We start from the raw sequence: 19,921 nt of genomic DNA, 5'->3' as shown, positions 1-19,921 counted from the left end.
GGTACACGTGTCTCTTTCCCTTCTGGTTTCCTCAGTGTGTATGCCCAGCAGTGGGATTGCTGGATCATAAGGCAGTTCTATTTCCAGTTTTTTAAGGAATCTCCACACTGTTCTCCATAGTGGCTGTACTAGTTTGCATTCCCACCAACAGTGTAAGAGGGTTCCCTTTTCCCCACACCCTCTCCAGCATTTATTATTTGTAGACTTTCGGATCGCAGCCATTCTGACTGGTGTGAAATGGTACCTCATAGTGGTTTTGATTTGTATTTCTCTGATAATGAGTGATGTTGAGCATCTTTTAAAAGCTAAGTGGCTAAAGCAAATTTAAAAGGTGTTGAGTCCCCAAAGCAGTCAGCCTTCCTCTCTACCTCAGTCACTGCTGGGTCCTCTGACCTGGCATCCCAGTGTTTTCTGAGATACAGGGAGCCCAGCACGTGGGCTGCTCAATGGGAAGTGGCGGATGCTGCTGCTGTGGTAGACTGGGGTTTTGTTTTCTCACTCTCCATGTGTGTCCTGATGGTGACTGGTCAGTAGATGCGATATTTTCCCTTATGCTTCCGTATTTAATGACTTGGTCATCATAACTCTAGTCACTGCTCCTTGTGTTTGTCAATTTAGGAGTAAATAGCCAACGTATTTTATTTCCTTATGTTCTTTCACATGCACATTTCAAATGAGTCAAAGCAGGCCACGGTAGGAAACACAATGCCAAGGATGAGGTATAATTCACACAATTCAGGAAACATTCATCACGCATGTAAGGCTATTTGAATATTTTTATTTCTTCTTAAGTAAGCTGTGTCTTTAAGCAATTGGCCATTTCATCCAACTTTGATTTTATTGGCATAAAGCTTTTCATTACATTCCCTTAGTATGCTGTTACCGTCTCTAGAAGCTGTAGTTATGCTTTCTCTTTCATTCATTGTGTGAGTAATTTGTATTCTCCTCCTGCTCACCCCACTGATGAATTATTGTCACAGGTTTTCTCAATTTATTGATCTTTTCAAAGTCAGCGCTTGATTTTTTTTTGGATTTCTCAATTATTTTTTCATTTCCTATTTCTGTTCCTTCATATCTTTTCACTTATTTTGGGTGTAATTTGCTTTTTCCCCCTTAGTTTATTAAGAGTGAAGCTTACAATGTTAACAAAATACCTCTCTAAAGAAAACATTTAAAGCCAGAAATTTTCAGTAAGCAGTGTCCAAGAAATTTTATGTTGACTTTCCATTTTCACTTAGTTGAAATATTTTTTAAATGTTCTTTGTGATTTACTCTGTGAATCAAAAGTTATTTTAAAGTTATTTTAAATCTCACACATTTGGGATTTTAGCACCTTTCTATTATTGATCGGTGGTTTAATTCCATCTTGGTCAGAAAGCATATTTTGTTTTCAGTCCTTCAAAATACATTGAGACTTTCTTAGAGTACAGAAAATGGTCTGTCTTGATACATATTCTATTCGCACTTGAAAAAAAAAGGTGAAACTGTTGTCAAGTGACCTTCAATAAATGTCAATTAGGTCAAATTGGCTGGAAGTGCTGTTCAGGTCTTTTCTAACCTTACTGATTTTCTAAGTACTTGTTCTATTGAGAGGGAAGTTTTGAAATATCCAACAATAATCGTGGATCTGTCTATTCATCGTTGCAATTCTGTATGTTTTACTTCACTCATTTTAAAGCTGTATTAGTAGAAGTATACATATTTATGATTTTGTGTCCTCTTGATCTGTGCTTTATTATAATTGCATATTCATTTTTACATCTAGTAATATTCTGTTTTTTAAATACTACTTTCTCCAATACTAATACAGTCACACAAGTTTTCTTATGTTTATTGTTTTCATGGAATATCTGATTCCATTCTTTTGCTACAAACTCTCTGGACCTTTATATTTAAATTGGGTTTTTTTGCAGACAGAATATAGTTAGATCTGCCTTTTTATTTTGACAGTGATTTTTAAATTGGGGTGTTTAGGTCATTTACATTTAATATAACTTTTGGTATGACTCTACCATCTTGTTACTTGCTTCCTATTTGGCCCATCGGCTCTTGGCATCTTTTTTTTCTTTCCTTGCCTTCCTTTGGATTAATTGAGTTTTGTTTTAATTTCATTCGGTTTCCACTATTGACTAATTAGGTATATATCATTGTTTTTATTTCTTGCTGTTTGCTCTACTACTTGCAATATATATCTTTTCCTACCAGACCCCACTCATGCTTGGGCATAAGCCCCATCTTAGAGCCTCACATTCAGTAGCTTTATACAGCCACTGATAGATCCAAACGAGACTCAGTTTGGCCCTAATCTGCCTGCTCTCTAGGCTCCCCAGCAGGAGCTCTTCGTCGAAATCACGCAGATTTCCTCGTGGTTTTCATGTACCATGTGCCTTTCGGAACCTGCATGTTTGGTTGGTCCTCTGGCTGGTAAGGCGTCCCACCACCTCTGCCAGTTTCACCCCCAACAGACGTCTTGTGTTTATAGAGCCAGCCCACCATCTGCGTCTCCATCCACTCCTCCGCTCACCTCTCTGCGTGTATGCATGCACACACACAGACATGCATGCAGCACCCCCGACCCCAGAAGTGAATTTAGGTTTGACCTTGGTTCACTTGTTCCTTTAGTTTAAGTGGGACTTCTTAAAGACAAAGATTCTGCCTTATACATTTTTACAGTATTTTATCTCCAGACCCAGGAACATGATAGCAACTCAACAGTTGACTGCTGAATGGTATACTCACTTCCACCTTAGGAATTTATCTGCCGAATGGACCAGCATATTCACACCAGCCAATGCGTGCATCCTCTTTTCCCACTCACTGCTGATTAAAGACTGCTAAATCAACCTTTGAAAATATACTGATTGTCATGGCCCCTTTGGCAATACATTTGCTCTTTCTATATGTCCCAGAACAATGGCTCCTGGTACACAGTTCTTAGTTACACGGGTTACACTCACGGCTTCACCCTGGTCACCTTATTTAGACTATTGCCTTCCAAAGTCTCCTTGGGGCTCCTCTCTATTTACTTTTAAGAAGGATTTTTTTCAGTAGATGGCTCCTTTTTTTCTTTTTTATCATTTTCTAGTGAAATATGGTAGTTTTGATCTCAAGGGTAAACCTATCTTTTACTACGCTCTGCCCTCAAAGCTGGAGGAATCTCCCTGTGTACCCCTGGAACCAACAACCGGGCTGAAAATTTTTTAAAAACTACTACTTCAGAGATGTATGACATTAGACAGGTTACTTAACTTTTCTGAGACTGAGTTTGATCATAGAAAGTGAAGGTGTAGATGATAATTATTAATGATGTTAACTATAGTGATAATTCAGTCACAGGGTTGCTGGGATAATTAGATGAAGTACATCAGTGACATAGTAGGTATTGAATACATGTTGTTCTAATTATTATTTTTATTAACCCTCAATACACTGATGATACCACCCCTCTGTTCCTCCAGCCTCTCACAAATACGTGAACACTTCCAGAATCTGTTAGGGGCTGTGCCACAGTTGGGGTTGCCCAGAGAGGAAGAGAGCCTGCCATTGGCATTGGAGGAGTAATGTTCTATAAACCTTGAGAGCAGACAGTCAACTTCAACTGGTGGCTCAGTGGGTGATTTAGAAACGAGAGACCAGGAATATAATCTGTATAGAATTATGTGGGATTCCAGAATTCAGGTCTTTTAAGAACACTGAACAATTCTGGAACTTTGGTCCATGAGAAGTATATAGGATTATGGAACAGTAGACTCTTAGAACATTAGGCTGTGTGTTTCTAGATCCAAAGTTTGAAAGAACTTTCTGTGATTCTGGAACATTAACCTGTGAAAATGTTATATGATTTGCAATTTTGGCTAATAATAATGTTATGCCATTTCATAACTTTATGTGCTTCTGGAAACTTGACCTGTAATAGACTTACATGATTTTGGAAACTTGATTTATTAAAACATTACATGGTTCTAAAAACTTGGCATGAAAAAAATACCCTTGATTCCAGGATCCTTGCTATCACAATATTACTGTTTTATTTTAGAAACTTGCTTACAAGAATATTATCTGATTCTGGAAGCCTAGTCCATAAGTGCACGCATGCTAAGTCACTTCAGTTGTGTCTGACTCTTTGTGACCCCATGGACAGTAGCCTGCCAGTCTCCTGTGTCCATGAGATTCTCCAGCTAAGAATACTAGAATGAGTTGCCATTTCCTACTCCAGAGTATCTTCCCTACTCAGGGATCAAACCCCCGTCTCTTGGTCTTCTACATTGGTAGGCAGGTTCTTTACTACTAGCGCCATCTGGGAAGACCTGATATCACTTATGTGCAGAATCTAAAAGGAAATGATGCAAATGAACTTATTTATAAAACAGAAACATACTCACAGACTTGGAGAATGAACTTATGGCTGCCAGCAGGGGAAGGATGGTTAGGGTGTATAAGATCGACAGGTACACACAGCTATATTCAAAATGAACAGCCAACACGGACCTGCTGTATAGCACAGGGAATTCTGATCAATGTTATGTGGCAGTCTGGATGGAACGGAAGGAGAGTTTGTGGGAGAATGGATACATGTACATGTATGGGTCAATCTCTTTGCTGTCCACCTGAAACTACCACAACATTGTTAATTGGCTGTACTCCAATACAACATAAAAAGCTTAAAAAAACACACACACACAAAAACCCTTTTTAGAAACTAAGCATGGCCCACCACTGAGGCAAGACCTTTCTGAGCACTTTTCCCAGTGCTCTGTGATTTACGAGGTTTTTCAGTCTGACTGGATAACAAGCACTGTTCCTGACCCCATGTGAACTTCTGCTTCATAATCCCACGGATCCTCTCAGGTGCTCTTCCTCAGGCTCAGGTGGTATCCTCACAGGGACTGTGCTCCTCAGAACTCTGCTCAAGACTTGAGGGGGACCCTCTGTTGATACATGCAGCCGTGTAGCTCTCTCCTCTCCCGCACTCTGCCCCGTGAATTCTAGCTGCCTCGGTCTCCTTAGACTCAGTTCTGTCTCCTCGACTCAATGAGTCTTCCAGGATTTGCCTGCGTTCCTTCTGCCTGCACTGTGGCCAGGAAACTCTCTCCTGACCAGCACAATGAGGCAGTCACAGGACTCAGCTCATTTGCTTGTTGTGTTTGGAGATCACTGACCTTTGTTGCCTGAGATCCAGTGTCTTGAAAACCATTGTCTCATATTTTTGATTGTCTCAGGTAGGCCAGTAAATCCCGTTCCTTACCTCCCCCTGGCAGGAAAGGCTCCAAACGTACCAGATCTCATCCTGCCCTATGCACCCACGTATTAGGTCGACCCATCCTTAACCACATCGTTTCTGTGCTCATCACTTTTTTAAAGATTTATTGACTTTATTTTTTGGCTGTGCTGGGTCTTGGCTGCTGCACGTGGGCTTCCTCTAGCTGCGGAAAGCAGGGGCTTCCCCTTGCAGTCAGCGGGCCTCTCATTGCTGTGACGTCTCCTGTTGCAAGTGCTGGGTCTAGGTGCCTGGCTTCAGTAGGTGCAGCTCACAGGCTCTAGAGCACCGGCTCTGTAGTTGTGGCACATGGGCTTAGCTGCATGTGGGATCTTCCCGGACCAGGGACCGAAACAGCGTCCCTTCCATTGTCATTTGCAAGGCAGATTCTTAAGCACTGGACCAACAGGGAAGCCCAACTCATCATTATTTGCAGTGCCTTTCCAAATGTAGCCAACATTAAGCAAATCACACTATCAACTTTCTGTCTTCAAACTTCTTTCCCTAGACTACTTTCCACGTAACCACAGGAAACTGTTTTACCTAATCCTTCTCCACTGCAAAGATCATCATCTTTCCAGCATCCAGCATTAATTTTATCACCACCTGCCATGGAATCTCTAAGCGTATGCCATATCTTTTTGCTTTTGGTTTGTTTCAACAGCCCCCACCCCCTCCACTTCCAAATACAAATTTCTGTCAGTCAGAATAGGATAGGCCAAGCAATGCTAACAACACCCTGCAGATGAATAACAATTTATTTCTGGTTCACATTTCACGTTCAGTGTGGACCAGAAGGAAGGGGACCTCACTCAGGGTAGTCACCCAGAAACCAGGCCACTCAAGGCTGCATCTGAAGACCCACTTTCACAGTTGCTGAGCAAGATGGGGACATGGCCAAAACTGTACCTTGGCTCCTCAAGCTTCCCAAGAGGGTCATACATCACTTCTGTCCACACTGTGTAGGTCCGGGCAAGACCTATGACTTCACTTAATTCCCAAAGAGATCAGAGACAGTCAGTCCTACCATGTGCCAAGAAGGAGAAAAACGGGAATATTTCCCACCCTCCCCAGTGCACACTCACATACGGTGTAGCTCCCTCTTGGATAATCAGCAGTCAGTATCAATACATGATTTGCTGAAGGACGCTCCACTACCTGGAATATTTAACAAGAAATGCCTTGTTCCAGACTTCCCCTGGGTGGTCAGAGTTTACTGCAGAAAAAGGGAAACTCTTAACTACCAAGGCAGTGCAGATCTGCAAAGCATCAGCCTGGCCAGGTGGAGACAGCTAGGAAGGCTTGCAGCAGAAACACTCGCACTCACAGTAAGCTCGGGCTTAGTGTCTAAGGAGGCATTTACCAGCAGTGACTCTGCGGCTGCCATGGGACCTTGAACAAGTCATGTCTTCTCTGTAGCCCTCAGCTTTACCTCCTTAAAAAAGGGGGAAAACGTGTGGAAATTTCCAGGAGAGTGGCTGGCTTGCTCCCTCCCCACTGGCTGGGAAATATCTCTCACCCCTGGACCTGAGCCTGGGGCTGATTCACAGTAACCCTCAGCATCATGGGCCGGGTCAGCCAGTTGTTTATCTTGGAGTCTGAGCCCATTCCTGACATTGCAGATACAGACACTAAAAGCATTTGGGGGGCTTGTAGATCCCTACCCCCACTTTTCTACCCTCTCCCCTCCATCGTCTCTCACCCCAGGGGCTCGAGGGAATGTCTAAAAATGTGACTCAAAGGCCAGCAAGGGCAATTTCCCAGGGGCAGAGTCTGATGGTTCCCATGGAGACCCTCCTGTTTGCTTCCAAGGAACCTTCCCTGGTAATGACTCTTGAATTGATGCCTCCTTTGCAGCACCCTCTCCCGCCCCCAGCTTGTCTCTGAACTCAGAGCTTCCATTCCTCCCTGCAGATGATTCTAGAAGTTTCCCCTTTGTCCTCCTGCCCTGTTCCCCGCCCCCATCCACCACTGCTTGTGATGGCCAGTCCCATCTCCCCAGCTTCCCCTTTGCAGCCCCCTGCCCAGCAGCTTTCAATGGCTGCCTTTTAGGGAATGAAGGAATGAAACCCCCCTGTAACTCTGGACACCCCCCAGCCCTCAATTCAGGACAGTGTGCTGGACACATGGTATGTGTGCTTCCTGGATTATCTCCCCTCAACCCCGTCCCTTTTTCTGGTTGTTTGAGGGGTATCTCAGACCTCATCCTGTTGACCATACCAGCCCACTCCAAGCTCTTACGTCCCCCGCTGTAGGTAGCTAACTGTGGAGGGTGCTGGTTGAGAGCAGAGGCACCGTCACCAGGCTGCACACCCTGGCTCTCCTTCCCCTGAGCGAGTGGCTGTATCACTGTGTGGCTCAGTTTGCCCATCTGTTAAAAAAGGAGATAAAGATGGCACCTCCCTCAGAGGGTTACCGGGAGGAGCAACTGGGAGACAGCACGTGACAATACGCAGTGTGTCTATGTGTGGCCTGCACACTAGGAAACACTTATTTCATCCACTGACCCACCCACTCTGCACCTGTATCCTGAGCCCCTCATTTTTGCTGGGCTCTGAGTTAGTTGCTGAGGACACACAGCAGCAGAGGGCTCAGTCCTGGCCCTACAGCAGGAGCAGAGACTGACCCTCTGCCTGGAGGACAGAACCTGAGCGGGGCTCTCAGGGTGGCCCCGGGTGAGAGTGTCACACCCCAACTTGACCCTAAACTCCTGGAGGATGGCGTGGTCGCATCTCCATGCCCCCTCTGGTGCCTGGCCGCCGGCCCTCACTCAGTTGCTGAGCAGCGGAGTCAGTCAGCGATGAGTACTCACCTTTGCGTTGTCAACTTAAAAAAAATGCACAACATGATGTTGTGAGTTAAGTTTTATTTGGGGCAATATGAGGACTGCAGCCCAGGAGATAGCACCTCAGATAGTTCTGAGAAACGGTTCTAAAGAGGTAAGGGGAGAAGATAGTATGCATGTGATTTTGGTAAAGGGAGAGTGCATGCAATCAAGCACACATTTTTTATAGAAAGTTTCTGCTGGTCTCGTGAAGCTTCTGCTAGTCACGAGAAACAATCGTCACCAAGAAGGATTTTAGTGCTTTTCTAGATATGAGGAGATACAAGAATTGGGCTCATAAATCAGCTCCTGAGAATATCTCACTATCTGCAGACCTGTCCTGCCAGTTTCCCGGAGCACAGAGTGCCTCATCTCTACTCTCCACCCTGAACCCCTTCAGGGCTGTTGGAGGTCAGCAGCTGCGGCAGCACATGATTTAATTCTTGCAGAGGTAAGTAGCAGACACTCATGGCGAGTGCCAATTTGTGATTGACACTGTGTCTCATTTTCTGCATCTGTGAAACGGTAGAAGTATTTCCTCTTTTGTGGGGCTGTGAGGATTGAAGGAATTATGATAAATAAAATCATGATGCCCGGCACATGTGGAGTGCTCAATCGATGAGGAAGGTATCAAAAAATGAAGACCCTACCTCTGAACCTTCGTGAATTTTCCCCAACTTTTCGAGCTAGGGGCTTAGTTCACTTATTTTCACTGCATTGATGTGTAAAGGCCTTTGCTGCTATATAAATGTTAGGTCTGGGGTTTATGTGACTCCAAAGTGTGTGGCTTCCCTTCTGCCCCCACCCCTGCTCTGCCAAGTCGCTTCAGTCGTGTCCAACTCCGTGCGACCCCATAGACGGCAGCCCACCAGGCTCCCCCATCCCTGGGATTCTCCAGGCAAAAACACTGGAGTGGGTTGCCGTTTCCTTCTCCAATGCATGAAAGTGAAAAGTGAAAGTGAAGTCGCTCAGTCGTGTCCGACTCTTCTCGACCCCATGGACTGCAGCCCACCAGGCTCCTCCGTCCATGGGATTCTCCAGGCAAGAGTGCTGGAGTGGGTTGCCATTGCCCCCACGCCAGTCCCTGCCAAATATGAGGTAGTAAACTCAATCCTGTGAATTGAATCATGAATTAAATTTCATCGCCTACGTTGGGTGTGGCCACTCCCCACATTTTAAAGTTCGTGAAATAAAGGATGGGGTTTCCCCACTGGCCTCTCCCACCAGCCCCAAACGCCCTGAGGCTGAGGCCCTGTGCCCCCCAGCCAGATTGGCATCCTCCAGTCTGGAGCCCAGCCTGGAACAGGGTGGGAGGATGGGCAAATCCTGGGGTGGGGGCAGAGCGGCAGCCAGGGCAGCGCTTTAAGGAGCCAGAGGGGTTTCCTCTTCCTTCAGTTCTGGTAGAAACATTCCTTTTTTGAGAGAAAGAAATCCTATCATCCAGGCCAGGAGGGTAAAGAGCCAGGCTAAATGAGGCTCTGGGCACTGAGGGAAGGCGGGGAGCTGGGGCCACCTCCTGGGCTCAGTCCCGCTTGTCCCTAGCCCCCTGGAGACCGCTGTGCCAACACCCAGAAAGCCCGTCAGGGTCAGCAGCCACCCAGAGACTTGGTGCTTCCTCCAGAAAAGTCCCGTTTCCTCAGCGTGGGGTCTCCTAAACGCCCAGACCTCACCTCACCCTGCTCTCCCTCTCTTGCCAGCCCATCTCACTCATCTTTCAGAGCAAAATCCCAGCACGAGCAGTGCTGGCCACCCTCAGTTCTCCAGGCAAAAAATGGGCTCGAGGCCCTTTTCCGAATATAGAATCACTCTCTGCTGATGGTCCCGTATATTCCGCCACGCCCCCTCCACATTTCCTGCCTGGAGCATGACCAGACAAAGGACTGTAGTGTTTGTCTTGCCAATGAAGAAACCCATCTGGAGACAATGAGTGACTTTCTCTTAGACTTCCCTGAACTCCGGGAAGATTCTGTTATCTAATTGCAATGTATGTGTGTGTGTGTGTGTAGAGCAAGTTTCTGTAAATCAAGTCGTGACTCATTTACCCTAAGTGACAATGATAGTCATTAATATTTTTTCAGAATTATTTTAGTGAATAAAGGAAACAAAACACCTCAGGTAAAGTCCCTTATCTCCTTCTTCTCCCCTTCCTTTTCCCAAAGGCAACTACCACAATAAATTTGGTGTTTATCCTTCTAATCAATTTAAAATGCAGACATATGTTCCATCAATTTGATTATCATTTTTAATCTACATCAGTTCAGCCCAGTTCAGTCGCTCAGTTATGTCCGACTCTCTGTAACCGCATGGACTGCAGCACACCAGGCCTCCCTGTCCATCACCAACCCCTGGAGTTTACTCAAACTCATGTCCATTGAGTCGGTGAAGACATCCAACCATCTCATCCTCTGTCATCTCCTTCTCTTCTGCCTTCAATCTTTCCCAGCATCAGGGTCGTTTCAAATGAGTCAGTTCTTCGCATCAGGTAGCCAAAGTACTGGAGTTTCAGCTTCAACATCAGTCCTTCCAATGAATATTCAGGACTGATCTCCTTTAGGATGGACCGGTTGGATCTCCTTGTAATCCAAGGGACTCTCAAGAGTCTTCTTCAACATCACAGTTCAAAAGCACCTATTCTTCAGGGCTCAGCTATCTTTGTAGTCCAACTCTCACATCCATACATGACCACTGGAAAAACCATAGTCTTGACTAGACGGACCTTTGTTGGCAAAGTAATGTCTCTGCTTTTTAATAAGCTGTCTAGGTTGGTCATAACTTTTCTTCCAAGGAGGAAGCATCTTTTAATTTCATGGCTGCAGTCACCATCTGCAGTCATTTTGGAGCCCCAAAAAATAAAGACTCTCACTGTGTCCATTGTTTCCCCAACTATTTGCCATGAAGTGATGGGACTGGATGCCATGACCTTAGTTTTCTGAATGTTGAGTTTTAAGCCAGCTTTTTCACTCTCCTCTTTTATTTTCATCAAGAGGCTCTTTAGTTCTTCTTCACTTTCTGCCATAAGGGCGGTGTCATCTGCATATCTGAGGTTATTGACATTTCTCCCGGCAATCTTGATTCCAACTTGTGCTTCATCCAGCCCAGCGTTTCTCATGATGTACTCTGCACATAAGTTAAATAAGCAGGGTGACAATATACAACCTTGATGTACTCCTTTTCCGATATGGAACCAATCTGTTGTTCCATGTCCAGTTCCAACTGTTGCTTCTTGACCTGCATTCAGATTTCTCAGGAGACAGGTCAGGTGGTCTGGTATTCCCATCTCTTCAAGAATTTTCCAGTTTGTTGTGATCCACACAGTCAAAGGCTTTGGCATAGTCAATAAAGCAGAAGTAGATGTTTTTCTGGAATTCTCTTGCTTTTTTGATGATCCAACAGATGTTGGCAATTTGATCTGTGGTTCCTCTGCCTTTTCTAAATCCAGCTTGAACATCTGGAGGTTCATGGTTCATGTACTGTTGAAGCCTGGCTTGGAGAATGTTGAGAATTTGGAGAATTTTTAATCTACATAGCATCTCTCTAAATATTTCATTCTGTCACTTTTTTAACAGTGTGATTTTTAGATCAGTCTTTGTGGATATACAAACCTAGTTCTTTTAATGTCACTACACTATTTTATAGAATAAACACACCACATATTATTTACCAATTAATGAACATGTAGATTAGCCAATGTCTTTCTATTAAAATTAAAACTACAAAGAGCGTATTTGCAGTGGTGTACCAGTAAATGTTTAACCATCAACTTTCTGTTGAAATAAAAAAAGCCCTTGTTTGTAATGTTTGCTAATTCCTGTGGTGTAAATAATCTCACCATGACTCATGACTGATTTCAAGCTACTGACATGACATCCCTGAATGCAGAGTTGGGAAGAGTTGAGACGACCCAGCTCGCGAGCTGGTACAGGTCAGGTGCAGCGCCACCACAGCAGGTAAGTCCCCCGCACATGTGCGTGAGCGTTTCTCTAGGGACACCTGTCAAGACGAAAATGCCGTGGGCATGCTCAAGTTTATCACATTGCCAAACCATTCTCTAGATCGGCCTAATTTACACTCCCAGCAACACATGAGAGTCTTTGTGTGTCCATCTCCTTTACCAATATTCAATATGCTTTTCCGACTTGGCCGTTTTCACCAACAGATGAATGAGCAACGTATGACTGGGGGGATGAACACCTTTTCACGTGGCTATCGACGCCTTGGGTGTTCTCTTCTGCAAACTGCGTTTCATAGTCTTAGCCCACTGTAATCTTGATTTATTTATTTTCTTTAATGCTCAATAGAGGTTCTTCCTACATCGTTTCCTAATCGCTTGTCCATTGTATGAATGGCAAATATCTTTAGTTAGACCAATCTTTTCTTTATTGGTTGTGCTTTTTGTAGTTTAAGGAATTCTTTCTCTTCTTCCCCAATCATAGATACCCCTTTCTTTCTTTTTTGCAGATAATTTTTTTTCTATTACAAGAACAATATAGATTCTTTGCAGGAAAATTAGAAAATACATAGAATCAATGAAAAATGAAATCAAATCAAATGAATCAAAATGAAAACAAATCAAATGAAAAGTCACTGACAGCCCTACAACCCAGAAACAACAGTAGTATGCTGGTGTATTGCCCTCTGGTGTGTATATATGTCTACACCGTTCCTCACGGTGGGCCAGGGACACCACAGCGCTGAGGGCATCTTGCTGTACAGTATGCAACTCTCTGAGAGTTTGGTTTAGCAGTGTTTAATTTGTCAGTCTTCCTTCCTGGGGTTCCCAGGTGGCTCAGTGGTAAAGAATCCACCTGCTAGTTCAGGCGACATGGGTTTGATCCCTGGTCCAGAAGACCTCACATGCTGCAGAATGACTAAGCCCATGCGTCACCACCATTGAGCTTGTGCTCTGGAGCCGGGAACCGCAAGTGCTGAGCCCACCTGCAAAAGAAGCCACCGCATTGAGAAATCCATGCAGTACAACTAGGAAGTAGCCCCTGCTTGCCGCAACTAGAGAAAAGCCCACCCAGCAACAAAGCAAAATGCACACAGCACAGCCATAAATGAAAATTACTTTAAAAAAGTCTTCCTTCTTGACATTTTAGAGCTGGACCTTACATGCTTGTTTTTTTTTCCTTTTTATTGACAGGTTGTTTAATGTATCTGCTCTTGTGGCACCAAAACCTCCTGTTGTCTTGAACAGAGTCTTCTGGCTCCTTCTCTCCTGCTCCCTTGACTAGTCTCTGGCAGAACCAGCTGGAGCCTTCTGTGGGGCAGGGGAGGGGCTGCAGGGAGGACGGAAGGGGAAAGGCCCTGAGCTGGAAGTTGGGTCACTCCACGGCAGCCTCCGCTCCGCCACGAAACTGTGGATGGCCATGAGCAAGTCACTTAGCTTCTCTCAGTTCTGCTAAGTTCCTTGCTTCCTGCTCCCTGGAGGGTGCAAACAACCCTTGGTAGATTTCCAGATCTGGAGAAGGTGGAGGTGGCTAAGAGGTGGAGAGGAGAGAGGCCAGGCCCAGGTGTGCTTGAAGCTGGGAATTCTCTATGGATAAACCTCCTTGCCTGAGGCAGGATTGAAGCTACTTCTATTCTGCCACGTGAATATGTAGCATCGCTCAGACGAACCCCAGAAGCAAGCATGGAGGACTGTGCTTCGAGTAACGCTCCCTCTAGTTGAATTAGGTTTTCTCCCTACTTTGTCCCTGACTTGCCATGTGGCCTTGGCAAGTCACTCAGCCTGGGCCTCAGGACCCCTCTGACACCTGCCCGTTATAGGGGGTTATGTAGTGATGTGAGGGACTATGGAGTCAGAATGGCAACATTGAATTTCAACCCCATCTCGGACCACCTTAGGCAACTTATTTAACCTCTCTAAAATGTTTAGATTCATAATCTATAAAATTGGAACACGGTAGCACCTATAGAGCACAATGTCCTGTAAACTTTTAATGAAATGTTCCAGGTGCAAAGTAAGGCTCAACCGCTGTCATTTGGACCACCCGTGAGTTCTGAGATTCTAGGGTCACCTGAGAAAGGATGGGCGTCATTCCCAGAATGGCCAGCAGGTGGTGCTGTCTCAGAACAAATCTCCCAGTCGCTCCATGGGAAGGTTTTCTCCACCAAGACAGCAGAGGTCCCTCTGGAACCAGAGGACATTTCAGATGGGAAGGGGTTCTGGAGAGTCCAGCTTCCTCATTTTCAGAGGGGGACCCTGAAACTAAAGAGGGCATGCTGCTTTCCTGCAATCATGACAGAGCCAGGGCTTGAACCAGGCTCCTTACCTCCCAGAGGAAGACAATTTCCACTCCTGATACCTCTATCTCCCTCCCACCTGCAGACTGCCCCCTCCAGACCACAGATGTGGGCTGTTTGGTGGGCAGAGCCTGATCGAAGGGATCGGGATGACCGGCTTCCCGCAGCTGTGCTGGATGTGTGGGGAGGTGGCTCCTAACTCTCCAGGGGAAGGGGGCCCAGGGTGCCCCCTTCAGCAACCCTGAGTGGGGTTCCCCACTCAGCTTTTCCCAACCATCATTTACTCAGGTGAGTGGGGAGGATGCAGTTGGGAAAAGCGAAGGTATGACCCCAAAGACAGGCAGCTCAGAGGACGCAGAGCTAGGATGTTCTCGGGCCTCATTCTGTGTGCGTGCCCAACCCCGTCCAGTCCACCCTGGTCCCCACTCTCAGGGTGCCGGGGATTGGGAGACCCAGCGAATGATCACTGCAGCAGGCGTGGCTCATCTCATCTTGGAGCTCCTTGGTGCACAGACCCCCACATGGGCTGTGCATAAGTCAGGGTCGCTCCCAGCTCTGGGAGCAGAGGGAGCAGTGGTGTCTGGGCAGTCCCTTACCCGGTTTTGCCTTCTCAGCCTCTGTGTGTGTGTGCTAGGTGGCTTTAGTCGGTCCAGCTCTTTGTGACCTCATGGGCTGTAGCCCACCAGGCTCCGCTGTCCATGGGATTCTCCATGGGATTCTCCAGGCAAGAATACTGGAGTGGGTTGCCGTGCCCTCTTCCAGGGGATCTTCCCCACCCAGGGATCGAACCCGCACCTGTTATGTTTACCTGCATTGGCAGGAGGGTTCTTTACCACTAGAGCCACCTCTAGTTCTCCTCAACTCTCGGCTCCCTGGCTGCCCCGCCCTCACTCTCTCTGAAGGTCCCACATCATCTGCAGGGGTGCCCAGACCCCCAGATCTCCTGGAAGGGACACTGAGCATCTAGCCCCCTAGAACTGGCGAGCCAGGGCCCTTGCAGGTGGAAGGATACCTGGACCGTTTTCATTTCTTTGTTGTTGTCTAGTCACTAAGTTGCGTCTGACTCTTTTTGAGACCCTATGGACTGTATCCCGCCAGGCTCCTCCATCCATGGGGTTCTCCAAGCAAGAATACTGGACTGGGTTGCCATTTCCTCCTCCAGGGGATCGTCTCGACCCAGGGCTGGAACCCATGTCTCCTGCCTTGCAGGCAGATTCTTAACCACTGAGCCACTAGGGAAGCCCTTTCATTTCTTTAGACTGAAATGTATTTGAAAAATGACAACTAAGAGTTACAAAGACTGCAGCTTATCTTAAATGCTTATGATTACTGATTTTTTTTTCAGTTATGAAACATGACAGTGAATATAACTTTCTTTGGTCTGACATCTGAAGTCTGGATTTAGGGCCCTTCATCAATGTGATATGTGTGTGCTAAGTCGCTTCAGTCGCGTTGACTCTTTACGACCCCATGGACTGTAGCCCCCCAGGCTCTTCTGTCCGTGGGGATTCTTCAGGCAAGAATACTGCAGTGGGTTGCCATGCCCTCCTCCAAGGGATCTTCTTGACCCAAGGATCAAACCTAGGTCTCCTGCATTGCAGGCGAATTCTTTACCACTGAGCCATTGGGGAAGCCCCCATCAATGTGATACTTTAGAGCCAAATGGCCCTCCTTCCCCGTCTCCCCATGGACCGAGACCAAAGGCTTCAGAGCTGAGGGGTGGGTAGGGCAGATACCTGGATGGAACCTGGAGTCTGGTGTCTGGTCCATCTCTGCCCCCGAGGTTCTGGAACCACAGACTGTCAGGCCTAGAAGGGGCCTTGGTGATCAGCTTGCCCAAACCCTCCTGTCAAAGATGTGGAAACTGAGAAACAGGGAGGAAGGGCCTTTTGCTTGAAACACCCAGCAAGCAAGAGGCAGATCCATACCACAGCACTAGTCTCCTGACTCCCAGGCTGGCGCTCTTCCTGCTTCACTTTAGTAAAATGGAAAAGGAAAGACTGAGGCTGAAATGCCCCCTTTGTCCCCCTCCTCATCTAGGCCATCTCTGCCCTCTTCTCTCCTGACACTGAATCCATGACCCTGACCGCAGCCACCACAAAAGACCTTTCATCTATTACCATTGGTATTTGGACACAGAGGGAATCTGGTCCCGTCTAAACACTGGAGCAATCTAGAAAGGGCTCAAAGCTCCCAGGGGGCAGAATTGGCCATTGGAGGGATGGGGGAGGCAGGGCCTTGTTGCTGGGCAACCAACTTCATCTGTTGCCTCGGTGACAGCCCCATCAGAGGGAAGCTGTGTGCAGAGAGTGTGCTCATGAGCACCAGCTGGCTGGAACCACCTCCTCCCCGTGCAGACTGCCTCCTGTACACGTTTGAGGCCCCCTGAGCATGATGAGGACCCTTTCCGGCCTCCTTTCCAGCCTCCTCTTCCACTCCTTATGCAGAATCTCAAACACCCCAACTGTCAACCTCTCTGATTACAATATGCTTCATTTTACCTCCAGACCTTTGCTTATGCAGTTCTCCCAAACTGGCTGCCTGGGGTCTCTCCTCTGGAGGGCAGAGAGCAGGGAAGAGCAAGGCTTGGGGCCCAATCGTGATGCTTGGCAGTTGCAGAGGCTGCCCACGAGTGGGCTTCCTGCTGCCAGCCTTCAGGTGACTGAAGAAGCAGAGAGGTAGCCATTCATTCACTTGGCATGCAGTGAACGCCAATTACCTGCCGGGCATGGTGCCAGGCCCTGGAACATGGGGGCACAGAGGACAATCCAGTCACTGCAGCTCAGCCTAGCAGGGGAGTCAAACCAGAAAAGGGAGAATGACTCAGAGTGGGATGTGCTCCAGTGAAGAGGAGATCTCCAGGGGCTGTGCGAGCACAGGAGAAATGCATCTCATCCATAACTGAGGGAGAGAGCAGGGTGTGGTTGGCTGAATACTGGCTCCTCCCAAAGATGTCTGTGTCCTCATCCCCAGAACCTGTGAACGTTACCTTATGCTGCAAAGGAGACTTCACAGATGTGATTAAAGATCTTAAGATGGTAAGGTTACCCTGGTAAGGACGGGACTGAGGTAATCACAAGGGTCCTTGTAAGGAGAAGGTAGGAGGGTCAGAGAGAAAGAGGAGACAGATGATGAAAACAAGAGAGGTTGGAGTGATGGGAAGAAGTGGCCACAAAGCAAGGGAGACAGGCAGCTTTAGAAGCTGAAAGAGGCAAAGATCAGGTTCTCCCTTGAACCTTCCAGAAGGAGTGTACCCCTGCCAACACTTTGATTTGGCCCTGTGAGACTCATTTTGGATTTCTGGCCTCCAGAACTGTAAATCTGCATCATTTTAAAACCCTAAGTTTGTGATAATTTGTTGCGACAGCCACACAAAAACTGATAGGAAGGCAACAGCTTCTTGGAGGCAATGATGTCCAGCAGTGTTTTGGAGTCCTAGTAGGAGTGTGTCCAGAAAATGGGCAGAGAAAGCAGCCTGGGAAAAGGCCAAAAAAGTGAGAGGTCAAGAACTCCACGCTTCTGTGCCCTAAATGTGGTGCAGTGAGGATGGCGGGTGTGGGGGCTGTGAGAGATGAGGAGAGAGACCAGGGCACATGCTGGACCACTCAGGATCTTACAAACCATGGAAAGAGGTTTGGGGGTTTCCGAAGAACTGTGGAGAGCATTGAGGGTTATAAGCAGGGGTTAGAGCACGTTGAAATCCAAGAAAGCTCACTGATTTCCTAAGGGAGAAAGGATTACAGGGGACAAGAAGGATTCGAGGAGACTAAGCTGGAGGCTGGGCAGAAGTCCAGTGGGAAGGTGACCATGACAGGCTGGAGAGCGGTGATGGTCGTGAGAAGCTCAGCAAATGGGCAGGTCAGGCCCTGGTGCTATTGGAATATGGAGGAAGAGAGAGAAGCAAACACAGAGGCTTTGACTTTGCCAGTAGGTGGCAATGTTGGTCCTATTTGGGGAGCTGGGGTGAGTGGCTAGAGGAGGTCAAGGGGACTGGACTCAGGTAGCTGTTGGAAGGACCACCCAGGGGTTCATGCCTCAGGACTGGGGGCAGGTGGGGGCAATCCTGAGCGGGAATCCTGTCTGTATTCTGCTGAGGACCCCAAGCAAAGCCCTCAGGAGATGCCCACCTGGAAACCAGGGAGTTCTCCCCAGAGAACCTGCACGTTCCAGGACGAAACAGACTTTCACCTCTTCCCCTGCCCCTGCGTCTGCCAGACCTGGCAGGAGAAGCATTCTAGTTCTAAGGCCCCGGGACTGCTGTTGCTGAGGCCGGGGCATCTGTCCAGGTGATGCAGAGGAGACATGGCCCTGCCCTTTAATTCCAAATCCCCGGTTACAGCACACACAGTCAGGCCTGGTCTAGGGGGAGGTGGGGGCTGCAGAACTGCTGACTCTCTTTCTCTGGCTGTCCCCCACGATGGAGGAGAGCTGGAGGCCAGAGTGTCTCCCTCCCATCACCCTGTGTGACCCTGGCCTTGGGTTAGAGGCTGTGAAGTCTCCATTAGCAAATGACAGGAGGCAGATGGAGAAAGATGCTCACCTTCATGAGAAATCAAAGAAATAACTGTTAAACTGCAAAGCATCCTCATATCCAGCAATGGCCCATGTAGGGTGGGACACCGACCGGGGCATGAATTGGTAAATGATTCTGGAGAGCAACTTGAGAGTCTGTAGCTTAGAAATGTTCATTCCCTTCCACCCAGTAATTTTTCTTCTAGGGATGTGTCCTAAGGAAATAGGCACAGATGTGAAAAGAAAGATTTATGTTCAAAAATGTTCCTCACGACAGTTCTTATAACTGGGAAAATAGAAACTGTTCCACAACAGGGCAATGGTTATGACTCTAGGGCTCCTTGGAAGGAGGACTATTATGGGGCTTTAAAATAAGATGTTTTCAAAAAAAAAAAAAGTTAATGATGTAAGAAAATACTCATAACATAAAGTACTTACATCATGCAAAATTGTCTTAATGATATAAACTCAAGTCTGCCAAGAAGGGACCTCCTAGTACAGGGAGCCCAGATTCCATCCCTGGTTAGGGAACTAGATCCCACGTGCCACAGCCAAAAGTTCCCACATGCCAAATATAAGACCTGGTGCAGCCAAATAAATAAATAAATATTTTTTTCTTTAAAAAAAAAGTCTGCCAAGAAAATTGCAAAGAAAGCAGTATGCTGAAGCAAAAACTTGACCGGCCATATATTTGGTACTTTGAATGTTTTGTTTTATTTTTGTTTTTTTTTATTCTTTATAATTTTATGAAATTTTCCACATTTTTTACCAATATACAGTACGACTTTAACAAAAAGAAAAAAATGTTTTTATAAAAATCTCTCTGGAAATCAGGAGCCGGTGTGTTTTATAAGTTCAGGGTTTTCCTTGAACAGATGAGTGTCTGGTCCTCTCCTCCCTACTCCCCAAAGTGGGCAAGTGAGTGACAACAAGCTTCTGGGAAAAGGTGGCTCATAGACAGGCTGGTCACCTGGGTGCTCCTGGCTCTGACTCAGTCACCAGAGCCCCAGGGGAGCAAGTTGTTATCTCTAAGCCCCATCCTCCTTGTCGGCTGGATATTAAGTGAGAAAGGTGTTGCTGTC

Source organism: Bison bison, unplaced genomic scaffold (genome assembly GCF_000754665.1).
Source record: "Bison bison bison isolate TAMUID 2011002044 unplaced genomic scaffold, Bison_UMD1.0 scf7180017864034, whole genome shotgun sequence".
Classification (NCBI taxonomy): domain Eukaryota; kingdom Metazoa; phylum Chordata; class Mammalia; order Artiodactyla; family Bovidae; genus Bison; species Bison bison.
Note: the sequence above shows the minus strand (reverse complement) of the source record.